Source organism: Trichechus manatus, unplaced genomic scaffold, assembly GCF_000243295.1.
Source record: "Trichechus manatus latirostris isolate Lorelei unplaced genomic scaffold, TriManLat1.0 scaffold00225, whole genome shotgun sequence".
Classification (NCBI taxonomy): Eukaryota; Metazoa; Chordata; class Mammalia; order Sirenia; family Trichechidae; genus Trichechus; species Trichechus manatus.
Genome location: NW_004444161.1, coordinates 2,316,292 through 2,327,580, shown reverse-complemented (window position 1 = coordinate 2,327,580; position 11,289 = coordinate 2,316,292).

Below are 11,289 nucleotides of genomic sequence, written 5' to 3'. Positions count from 1 at the left end.
ACACACACACACACACACACACACACACACACACACGGAGCCCTGGTGGTGCAGTTAAGAGCTATGGCTGCTAAACAAAAGGTCAGCAGTTCGAATCCCTATGGGGCAGTTCTACTCTGTCCTGTAGGGTCGCTGTGAGTTGGAATCGACTTGATGGCAATGGTTTTGGTTTTGGATATCTACACACACACCGAAAGGAGCCCTGGTGGTGCAGTGGTTAAGCGCTCAGCTTCTAACAGAAAGGTTGGCTATTCGAACCCACCAGCCACTCCACGGGAGAAAAATGTGGCAATCTGCTTCCATAAATAAAGATTACAGCCTTGGAAATCCTATGAGGTAGTTCTACTCTGTCCTATAGGGTCGCTATGAGTTGGAATTCGACTGGACGGCATAGAACCTATTGCAGGTTATATACACACTGTATGTAATTTTAGCATTCTAAATTCAAAATGTTTTCCCAGAAATTTGAATTAATTGCTCCATTTTCTTCTAGCACCCAGATGAAAAGAATCTAACACCATCTGATTTTTGTTTCTTTGAAGGTAAATCTCTCCGGTTTTCTTTCCCTCCTCTCCCTTCCCCTCCCTTCTCTTCCTTTCCCTTCCCTCCTTCCTCTCTCTCTCTGGAAGCTTTTAAAATTTTTCTCTTTCTTTTTGAAATTACAAAATTTCATCCGGATGGACGTGCTCAGCAGTTTGTGTTCTCTATATGAATATGATTTTTTTTTTTTGGAGTAGAATGATTTTTCCCTCCTATTTGTTTATTTTTTCTCTTTACATCCTGAGAGATTCCCTTGTCTTTATCATTTCTTTAACCAAAACATGATTCTGTTATGTAAACACAGCTTAAATATGTGAAGGATTCCCAAATGGACTCTCCATTGCCGGGAGAAAAATTAAGAGATCTAAACAAATGGGATTGGATCCATATTAAGGAATTTATAGCCAAGATATATGTCCTTTTAAACTTCATACTCCCTACTATTTATCATCTCCTCCTCAAAAAACCAAAGATTTCTTTCATTAAAAGGCAATAAAAATGTAGGAAAAGCTCCTAAAAATAGCTCTCTTTTGACTGGCTTTCCCAACGATGTATAAACTAAGCATAGTGCAAGACAAATGCTTTGTACTGAAACGTCACATACAAAAATTCAGCACATTTGTCAAAAATAGGGGAAGTCTCTAAATAGGAATGCATATACGCAAAGATAGTTAAAATGTATCTGTCATACAGCTCCTTTTCCAGGGTTTTGGAGATGCTACAGAGAAACATTTTATCTAGAATCCTATATAGTTATAATAAACTCTTACCAAATTCCAATGCTCTTAAAAAATCAATCTGGGAAATTTTAGATTTCAAGGCAGAATAAAAGTGGGCAAATGGCAGTGATTTGGTTGTTCTTATTGAACCCCCCCAGAGGCGCCTTGGAAAACAGCTTGGTGATCTGCTTCCAAAAGGTCACAGCCTTGAAAACCTTGTGGAGCTCAGTTCTACTCTGACCTACATGGTCTACATTTCTACCCATGGAGAAATCAACTCCATTGCAGCTGGTTTATTTTATTTTATTTTATTTTTTGGTTTTCCCTAACAATGGATTCTTTGAGTGGTACAAATGGTTAATGGGCTCAGCTGCTAACTGAAAGGTTGAAAATTAGAGTCCACCCAGATGTGCCTTGGAAAAATGGCCTGGCAATCTACTTGTGAAAAATCAGCTGTTGAAAACCCTGTGGAGTACAGTTCTACTCTGACATGCGTAGGGTTGACTTGAAGGCAACAGCTTTTTTTTTTTTTTTTTTTTTTTTAACTCTAACAATAAGCTACCTTTGAGCTTGTTGTTGTATGCCATTGAGTCTATTCTAACTCACAGAGACCTTCTGGGCTAGTTCCTGCCACATCTATTTAACTTAACACCGCTAGTTTGCTTTTAGTAAGTTAATTGAGAAGCTTTTACCAGTATAGTCTTTTAATTTCACGGTTACCTTAGATTCTTTCAGGCTGACTTGATACTCTGTAAATGAACAAATCGCTGAATAGTTGATCTATTTCTTTTGTAAATATTGTCAATTAATGCACCATACAACGTGACACAGGGTGCTGGATGGATTAATTAGTGTACTCTCTTCCTTCCTGGATTATGAGCATGCCCACAGTCATGCATTTTCCCCTGAAGAGCTCTGCTCTCAGATTGCTTTTCTCAGATCGGCGGGATGAAAGCTTCTTCAACACGCAGCAGCACCCATCTGTATTAATTAACTGGTTTCTTCGTCAGTGTATATGGGAAAATGTATTTATTCTACTCAGTGATTTGATTGTATATGTATCAGGCTACTTCTTCATAGTTTCATAATTTTAAAATATATTTTGGACCTTGGAAAGTGGGGAAGGTTGTTGACTCAAACCCTTACTTTCTTAGCTTGGGGTTTATGTAGCCTTGTCCTACCTCTCTGAAGCTCACGGTGTTCTCTACCCATCCTCCCAGCCCTGTCCTATCCAGGTTGTTCCACTTATTAACCCTCCAGCCCACTGTGTGTGAACTGCACATTTCTTTTACTGTCTCTGCTAGAACACTCCCCCTCTTATGACCCTTGGTCTATACCCCGCCTCCGGCAAAGCCCAGTGCAATCTCCCCTAAGTCTGCGGGCCTCTCTCAACCTCCTGAGTTGTCTTTTCTTTGAATAATAAAAATTTTGCTAGCTATTAAGTGTTTATACCATCAGAGCTTGTAAAACTTTTCCACTAAGGTGTCTCTTTTATCCAAGAAGAATGAATACTATTCCAAGACTGGGAGGAAGGTGTGAGGGGTGTCTTATATGTTCCTTAGAAATTGCACTTTTGTTTTAAAATAACATTTTACATTTATTCCCATCAGAGTTGAATTGAGGCATGGGTCATCTGGGCAGCTGTCTGAGAAGTACTACTATAAGGCATCCGAGGCATGCAGAAAGGAATCAGAAATATGCTCCTGACAAGGGAGAATGAAGAAAACAAGATACAAGGAAAAGATTAGTCCAAAGGACTAATGGACCACAACTACCATGGCCTCCACCAGACTGAATCCAGTACAAATAGATGGTGCCCGGCTACCACCACTGACTGCTCTGACGGGGATCACAACAGAGGGTCCCGGACAGGGCTGGAGAAAAATATAGAACAAAATTCTAACTCACAATAAAAGACCAGGCTTACTGGCTTGACAAAGACTGGAGAAACCCTGAGAATATGGCCCCCGGACACCCTTTTAGGTCAGTAATGAAGTCACTCCTGAGGTTCACCGTTCAGCCAAAGATTAGACAGCCCCATAAAACAAAATGAGACTAATGGGGCACAACAGCCCAGGGACATGGACTAGAAGGCAGGAGGGGACAGGAGAGCTGGTGATAGGGAACCCCAGGTCGAGAAAGGAGAGTGTTGACGTGCTGTGGGGTTGTTAACCATTGTCATAAAACAATACGTGTACTGTGAGAAACTATTTGTTCTGTAAACCTTCATCTAAAGTACAATACAATAAATAAATAATATCCATACACCATTAAAAAAAAAAAGAAATATGTTCCTGGATAACTGGAGTTTCCACATGCAGCTAGCTCCTTGTAAAACGAGTGAGATAAACATCAGTACCACTTTCCCCGAAATAGACCAAGAAAACAGACCTGTTGCCGTCAACTCATGGAGACCCCCTACGTTACAGAGTAAAACTGAGCTTCACAGGGTGTTCTTGGCTGTAAGCCTTGTGGATGTGAATCTCTAGGCCTTTTTTCTGCAGCGCCACTCAAACTGCCAAGGTTTTGGTTAGCAGTTGAGTGCGAAACGTTTGCGCCACCAGGGGACCTCCTGAAATAGACAGGGCCTTTCATTTAAAAAGGGAGGGAAAGAAGGCAGGGAGGCAGGGAGGGAGAGAGGGAGGAGAGGGAGGGAGGCAAGGAGGGAGAGAGGGAGGAGAAGGAGGGAGAGAGGGAGAGGGGCAGGGCTGTTTTCACCAGCACCCATCCCTCTGTCCAGGAGTACTTTTTGATGCAAAGGCAATCAGCTCAGTGCAACTGCAAGTCTGCCACTAAAACCTGAGATCTGACAACTGCTTGAAGTTGGCCGTCCCTGAAGCTGAAATTGTGAAAATGACCAGCACAAGAACAGTGCTTTTTACCTGGTATAAAGTAATTTTTTAAAAATCTAAATTTAAAACATTCTAATTATAGGCCAACAATCCCTGGGTGGCACAAAACAGTTTATGCTTGTCTACTAATCGAAAGGTTGGCAGTTCGAACCCACCCAGTGGCACTTTCCTGATACATGGTGACCCCATGCACAATGGACCATTGTGATTCATAGGGTTTTCACTGGCTGATTTTCAGAAGTAGATCACCAGGCCTTTCTTCCTCATCTGTCTTAGTCTGGAAACGCTGATGAAACCTGTATAGCAACATAGCAACATTCAAGACTCCACTGACGGGTGGTGGCTGCAATGAGGTGCCTTGGCTGGGAATCGAACCTGGGTCTCCTGCATAGAAGATGAGAATTCTACCATTGAACTATCAATACCCCCTTAGCTTCCCTGTACGATGAGTATACTCCAGTTATAGATGCAAAGGTTTTATCGATTCACACTGCACTAATAATTTTACATACAATTTCTCATGCAATCCTTGTAACAATCTTTCAAATGATACTTAAAACCCTTCAATAGCTTCTGATCATGCTTAGGCTAAATTCTAAAATGTTTATTGTGGCTTACCACAAATAATTAGCTGTGAAAATTAATTAATTAGCAGTCTGTCAAAATCCTTGGGCTTATCAACACTCCCTCCCTACATCTGCTCCACCCATCTGCCTTCCATTCCTTCCTTGATGGTACCAACTACCGCTCACCAGCAGTTCCTCCACCCTGTGGTTCACTTTTCTTACATACTTCTGGTTGACCATGTACAACACAACACTTTTGGTCTCTTTTAAAAGACTGCGTCCTCAGAAAGAGGTCCCTGGGTGGTGCAAAAGTTTGCTCTCAGCTGCTGATCGAAAGGTTGGCAGTTCAAACCCACTCAGTGGATCCTCGGAAGAAAGTCCTAGAAATCTGCTTCCGTAAAGATTACAACCAAGAAAACCCTGTGGAACTCAGTTCTACCTGCAACAGATAAGGTCACCATGAGTCAGAATCTACTGAACGGCAACAGGTTTGGTTTGGTTTCCTCAGAAAGGTTTTTCTTTTACTTTTAATTTTCTTTGTTGCATTCCAGTATCTCCCTTTTAGAATACTTCTCACAATTCTGACTGCTTGCTTATTGTTTAATGAGGGTTGGAACCATAACTGTCTTATCCCTAGAGCTTGGCAGATGGTAGACACACCAATATTTACCGATCCAATTAGGTACTAATTCTTACGCCTATTTTAAAGGTGAGACACTTGGAGTTTACATAGTTTAAGTAACTAAGGTTGCACGGCTAGTAAGGAGGAGCATCAGGATCCAGCTCTTTCTGGCTCCATGGGCTGAGGATCTCATTACCAAACTATATAGTTTTACCAAAGTTACCAAAGCCTTATTGCCTGCTTAACGTATAGCCCACCTCATTTGCAGCCATATAATAATTTCCACACCATTTCCGTCTCGCTATGCTGTTGAGTATTTTTCTGTGTCCTGTTTCCCCATCTGGAATGTTACCTCCTCTTGTGAAGGAGACAGGCCACGTTTGTTGTTGCTCTTTCCAGACATTTGTTTCTATTTCAAATATCGCTAAAATGGGTACCCTGGGTATTGTTGTTACTTAACAAATTTTTACTGAGTGTTACATGTGAAGGCATAGCATACTGTGCAGGGAGATAAAAATATGAACGTAGAGGATGGAAAAAATAGCTCTTTAATTAGTCATAAACTAGGAGCATATATTAGAATTATGGGGGGTAAAGGGTAAACTCTTTGCTCTCCCTTCCAAGCAAAAGATTGAATGACCGTATCCAGGAGGGAGGTTTGAATTTATTTATTTTAACAAAAAGGCCAAGGAGAAATTTCCTGAGGTAGGTCCTGCCCCTGGAGAGAGGAAGACACCATTATTCACTGCAGGCGCTTTGAAGAATAGGGAAGTAAGAAGTTTCCCTTTGATATTCTTTCACTTTCCTTTTCAACACCCTTTTTCATTCTTCTCATCTGCCTACGAGCAACACGTATTCTACGTCCCATTTCCACAGAGTATTCAGCAGTAAAAGGTGTTAGCTGGTAGTAGTTTAAGAAGGTCTGACACATCTTAGGGGCATTGGAATTGCCAAGGAAGACTCGCAATTTCCAAAGGCATATAGCCTTAAATTAATGAGACATGTTTATAGACTTTGGGATCAAAATGCTGTCTCATTCCTGACTCCTTTCACAGAACATAGCACAAGGCCTTGACCATAGGAACAATCACATATTCTGAACTCTACAAGGAGTTCCATGGTCACTTGCCCTCTGCCTCTCACCTCTATCTCCACTTCTCCTCGGAGAAAGAGGCCTGACTAGAGTAAAGCACAACAATGGAGTCCTTAGGGATATCTAGTTAGGCACTGCATTATTTGTTCTGAGTAGAAGTAGAGATTCGACAAAAGGAACCCTGGTGGGACAATGGTTAAGTGTTCAGCTGCTAACTGAAAAGTTGGAGGTTCGAACCCTCCTGGTGGCTCCATGGGAGAAAAGATTTGGCAATTTTCTCCTGTAAAGATTACAGCCAAGGAAACCCTATGAGGTGGTGCAGAACAAGTCATTAAAAAATAGTACTAAATGAGGGCATTTTCTCACTTTCATTACTTTCTTCTCTCTTTTTTTGTTCCATGCTATGACGGTGAAACCTTGGGCCTGTGCTAGCCTCCCACTAGAGAAGAACCCAATCCTGGAAGGTCAAGAGAGGCACAGGGGCATCTCAAAAAAAAGGCTCTGCTGGACAGGAAAGTGGGGTTCTAGAGTCCCACATGTTCTCTAGGCCAGTACACCAGGGTGAGTAACCAGCAATAGATGTGAAAAAGTCTTGGCTAGTAAAGCAAAAGGAAGAAACGATGAAGTAAAAGAGCTAAACATAAGATTTCAACGGGCAGCACGAGAAAACAAAGTAGAATATTATAATGAAATGTACAAAGACCTGGAGCTAGAAAACCCAAAGGGAGGAACATGCTCTGCATTTCTCAAGCTGAAAGAATTGAAGAAAAAATTTAAGCCTCGAGTTGTAATATTGAAGGATTTTATGGGGAAAATATTTAACAACGCTGGAAGCATTAAAAGAGGATGCAAGTAATACACAGAGTCACTGTACCAAAAAGAATTAGTTGATATTCAACCATTTCAGGAGGTAGCATATGATCAAAACACTATGGTACTGAAGGAAGAAGTCCAAGCTGCACTGAAGGCACTGGTGAAAAACAAGGCTCCAGGAATGGAGGGCATACCAATTAAGATGTTTCAACAAATGAATGCAGTACTGGAGGTGCTCACTTGTCTATGCCAAGAAATTTGGAGGATAGCTGCCTGGACAACTGACTAGAAGAGATCTATATTTGAGCCCATTCCCAAGAAAGGTGATCCAACAGAACGAGAAAATTATTGAACAATATCATTAGTATCACACACAATTAAAATTATGCTGAAAATCATTCAAAAGTTGTTATAACAATACATCAACAGGGAAGGGCCAAAAATTCAAGCTGGATTCAGAAGAAGACATGGGACCAGGGATATTATTGCTGATGTCAGATGGATCATGGCTGAAAGCAGAGAATACTAGAAAGATGTTTACCTGGGTTTTATTGACCATGCAAAGGCATTCAAATGTGTGGATCATACATAACAAATTATGGACAACGTTGCAAAGAATGGGAATCCCAGAACACTTAACTGTGCTCATGCAGAACCTGTACATAGACCAAGAGGCAGTCGTTCAAACAGAACAAGGGGATACTCCTTGGTTTAAACTCAGGAAAGATGTGCTTCAGGATTGTATCCTTTAACCATACTTATTCAATCTGTATACTGAGCAAATAATTTGAGAAACAGGACTATATGAAGGAGAATGCGGCATCAGGATTGGAAGAAGACTCATTAACAATCTACGATATGCAGATGACACCACCTTGCTTGCTGAAAATGAAGAGGACTCACAGCACTAACTGATGAAGATCGAAGACTACAGCCTTCTGTATGGATTTCCCTCAACATAAAGAAAACAAAAATGCTCACAGCTGGACCAAGAAGCAACATCATGATAAACAGAGAAAATATTGAAGTTGTCAAGAACTTCATTTTACTCGAATCCACAATCAAGGCCACGGAAGCAGTAGTCAAGAAATCAAACAACCTATTGCATTGGGCAAATCTGCTGCAAAAGATCTCCTTTAAATTGTTAAAAAGCAAATATGTCACTTTGAGGACTAAGGTGTACCTGACCCAAACCATGGTATTTTCCATCACCTCATATGCATGTGAAAGTTGGACAATGAATAAGGAAGACTTAAGAAGAACTGATGCCTTTGAATTTTGGTGTTGGTGGAGAATATTGAATATACCATGGACCACCAGAAGAATGAGCAAATCTGTCTTGGAAGAAGTACAACCAGAATGCTCCTTAGAAGGGAGGATGGCAAGACTTCATCTTATGTACTTTGGATATGTTATCAGGAAGGATCAGTCTCTGGAGAAGGACATCATCTTGGTAAATTACACTATTAGTGAGAAAGAAGAAGACCCTCAACGAGATGGATTGATGCAGTGGCTGCAACAATGAGCTCAAGCATAACAATGTTTGTGAGGATGGTACACATTGTGAGGATAGACTGGGCAGTGTTTCATTCTGTTACATGTAGGGTTGCCATGAGTCAGAAGAGATTTGACGGCACCTAACAACAACAATAACAGTAATAAAGGGTGAGCATTCTTCCGGACAGCTACACACACACACACACACACACACGCACACACACACACCCCTACAAAACAACAAACAAACCCAGGAACCCAACAGTGTTGGCCTCAGTTTCATCCACACCAGTTAAGGATTTGTTGATAGTGGTCCCAGTCTTCTTTTGAAAATATGACTAATAGTAAGCTAAATCTGTTTTTGTGGCTTCCCTTATTTTTATTTTATATTTTTCAAAATCTTACAAGCACATAGTTTGAAAAAATAAATTTCACTTTGAAAAATGGCAGTACCCTGCTCCACCTTCATCCTCCCCACAGTCCCATTCCCCAAAGGTAATCACTTAAAAATAATGCTCTTGGCTATTTCCTGTGGTACCTATCTTCACATTTCTGAATAATATGCTTCTTTTTTTAAAAAAATCATTATTTGACTTCCTATTATGGTAGATGAAACTTCAGCTCTCTTTTCCACTGCCCATTTCCTTGCTCCATTCATTCTCCAATATATTTTTTTTTTGTTAAAGAAATAATGAGTGTTTTCACTGGTTTGATCATTAAGTAACGTTCCCTAGAGAGGTGGGCAGCGTATTATGATTCTAATTCCCTCTTTTTGTACAACTTTTTATTTTGTTTTGTTTTCATCAATAAACACCTCATTTTGTTTTTGTATTATTTCTTTTATTCTTTTCCTTAGTTTTTTGCCCCAAATGCTTCATTGTTATTTTTGTTATCATTGGGTGCTATGACTCAATTTTTAACTCATAATGAACACATGTGACAGAGTAGAACTGCCTAATAAGATTTTCTTGGCTATAATCTTTACAGGAGTAGATGGCCAGGTCTTTCTCCCATGGAGCCACTGAGTGGGTTTGAACTGTCAACCTTTCAGTTACCAGCCTAGCACTTAACCATTTGAGCCACCAGAGCTCCTTAATGCTTCATTAATTCTCCACATACCTACAAGTAGTTTTTATTTCCCCAGAGGCCTATCATATCAGTGAATCTACTATTTCCTCTCTTTTCCTAAGAACCATCATCCTGGAGCCACCATCTTCCTCCTTTCTAGGCTGCTGAACTGCTATCATCCGGCCAGCGCTCTTTGCTATCCCCAACACCTTAAAGGATTGAATCCCTTGGTTTTGGATATCTGGTCTTCCTCTTTCTTGATTATTCCATCATCTGGTTGGAGTACAACCTGAGAAAGAATGCATAAGAGTTAACATTTCTGGTCATTTGAACTGATGCTAGTTGGGCTGAAGCAATTTTGGGAATACTTTTTCCTCAGAATTATTGAAGGCATTGCTTGATTGTCTTCTAGTATCTGACATTGTTGATAAGAAGTCTAATGTTAATCCACTTCTCATTCTTTTACACACGACTTGATTCTTCTATTTGGAAGGTGTCATTGTCCTCTCTTTAGCTTGATATGCTGAAATCTTACAATGATGTGTCATCAAGTCTTTATTTTTTGCTGTGCAGAGCACTAGGTAAGGTCTTTTGATATGGAAACTTGTGTCCTTCAGTTTTAGAAAACGTTCTTGCAATTATCTTTGATTCTTCATTTTCTCTTTCTGGAACACCTGTTCGTTTTATATCAGATTATAGGTTTGGTCCCCTAAATCTCTTATTTTTTATCTTCCATTTTTCACCTGTTTGTTTATTGTTATACTTTCGAAGAGATTTTCTTTACTTTTTTTTTTACTTTATCTTTTAAATGTCCATTGAATTTTTAATTTCAACTTTTGTATTTTTAGTACTAAAATATTTAGTTTTTTGCCTTCGGTTCATTTTTTAAATAGAATTTGGTTCTGATCTTAAGGAGCCTGGGTGGTGCAATGGTTAAGGACTTGGCTGCTAACTGAAAGATTTGAGGTTTGAACTTACCCAGAGGCACGTAGAGAGAAAGACCTGGTCATCTGCTCCAGTAAAGATTACAGCCTAGGAAATCCTTTGGGGCAGCTCTACTCTACCACATGAGATCACTATGAGTCAAAATCAACTTGATAGCACCTAACAATATGAACAGATCCTATCTTATCTCTCTAAGGATTTTAATTAGATATACTTTTTACATTATTTTCTTCTCTTCCCTCCATTATATATTTCTTCTGAATTTCTTCCGTTTGGTGTTTGCTGATTTCTTTAAGGCTTTCTCTGTCATGTTAGAAACTTTCCTCAAATACCTGGTGATCCTGGGCAGTTCGTAGCTAACAATAGAGTACTTAAAAATCATTCATTCAGTATTTAATACATATTTATTAAGTGTCTACGTGTCAGGCCCTGCTCTAGGTGCTTGAAATTCATCAGTGAAGGAATGATTGGGCAGTCTGTGTGACTGGCTGAAAAATAATTGAGAACCCATGCCCCCTTAAATGTCAATGTGTCTTTCTTCTAGTTTCTTCAAAGAAGAACCCTCTTTATTTCC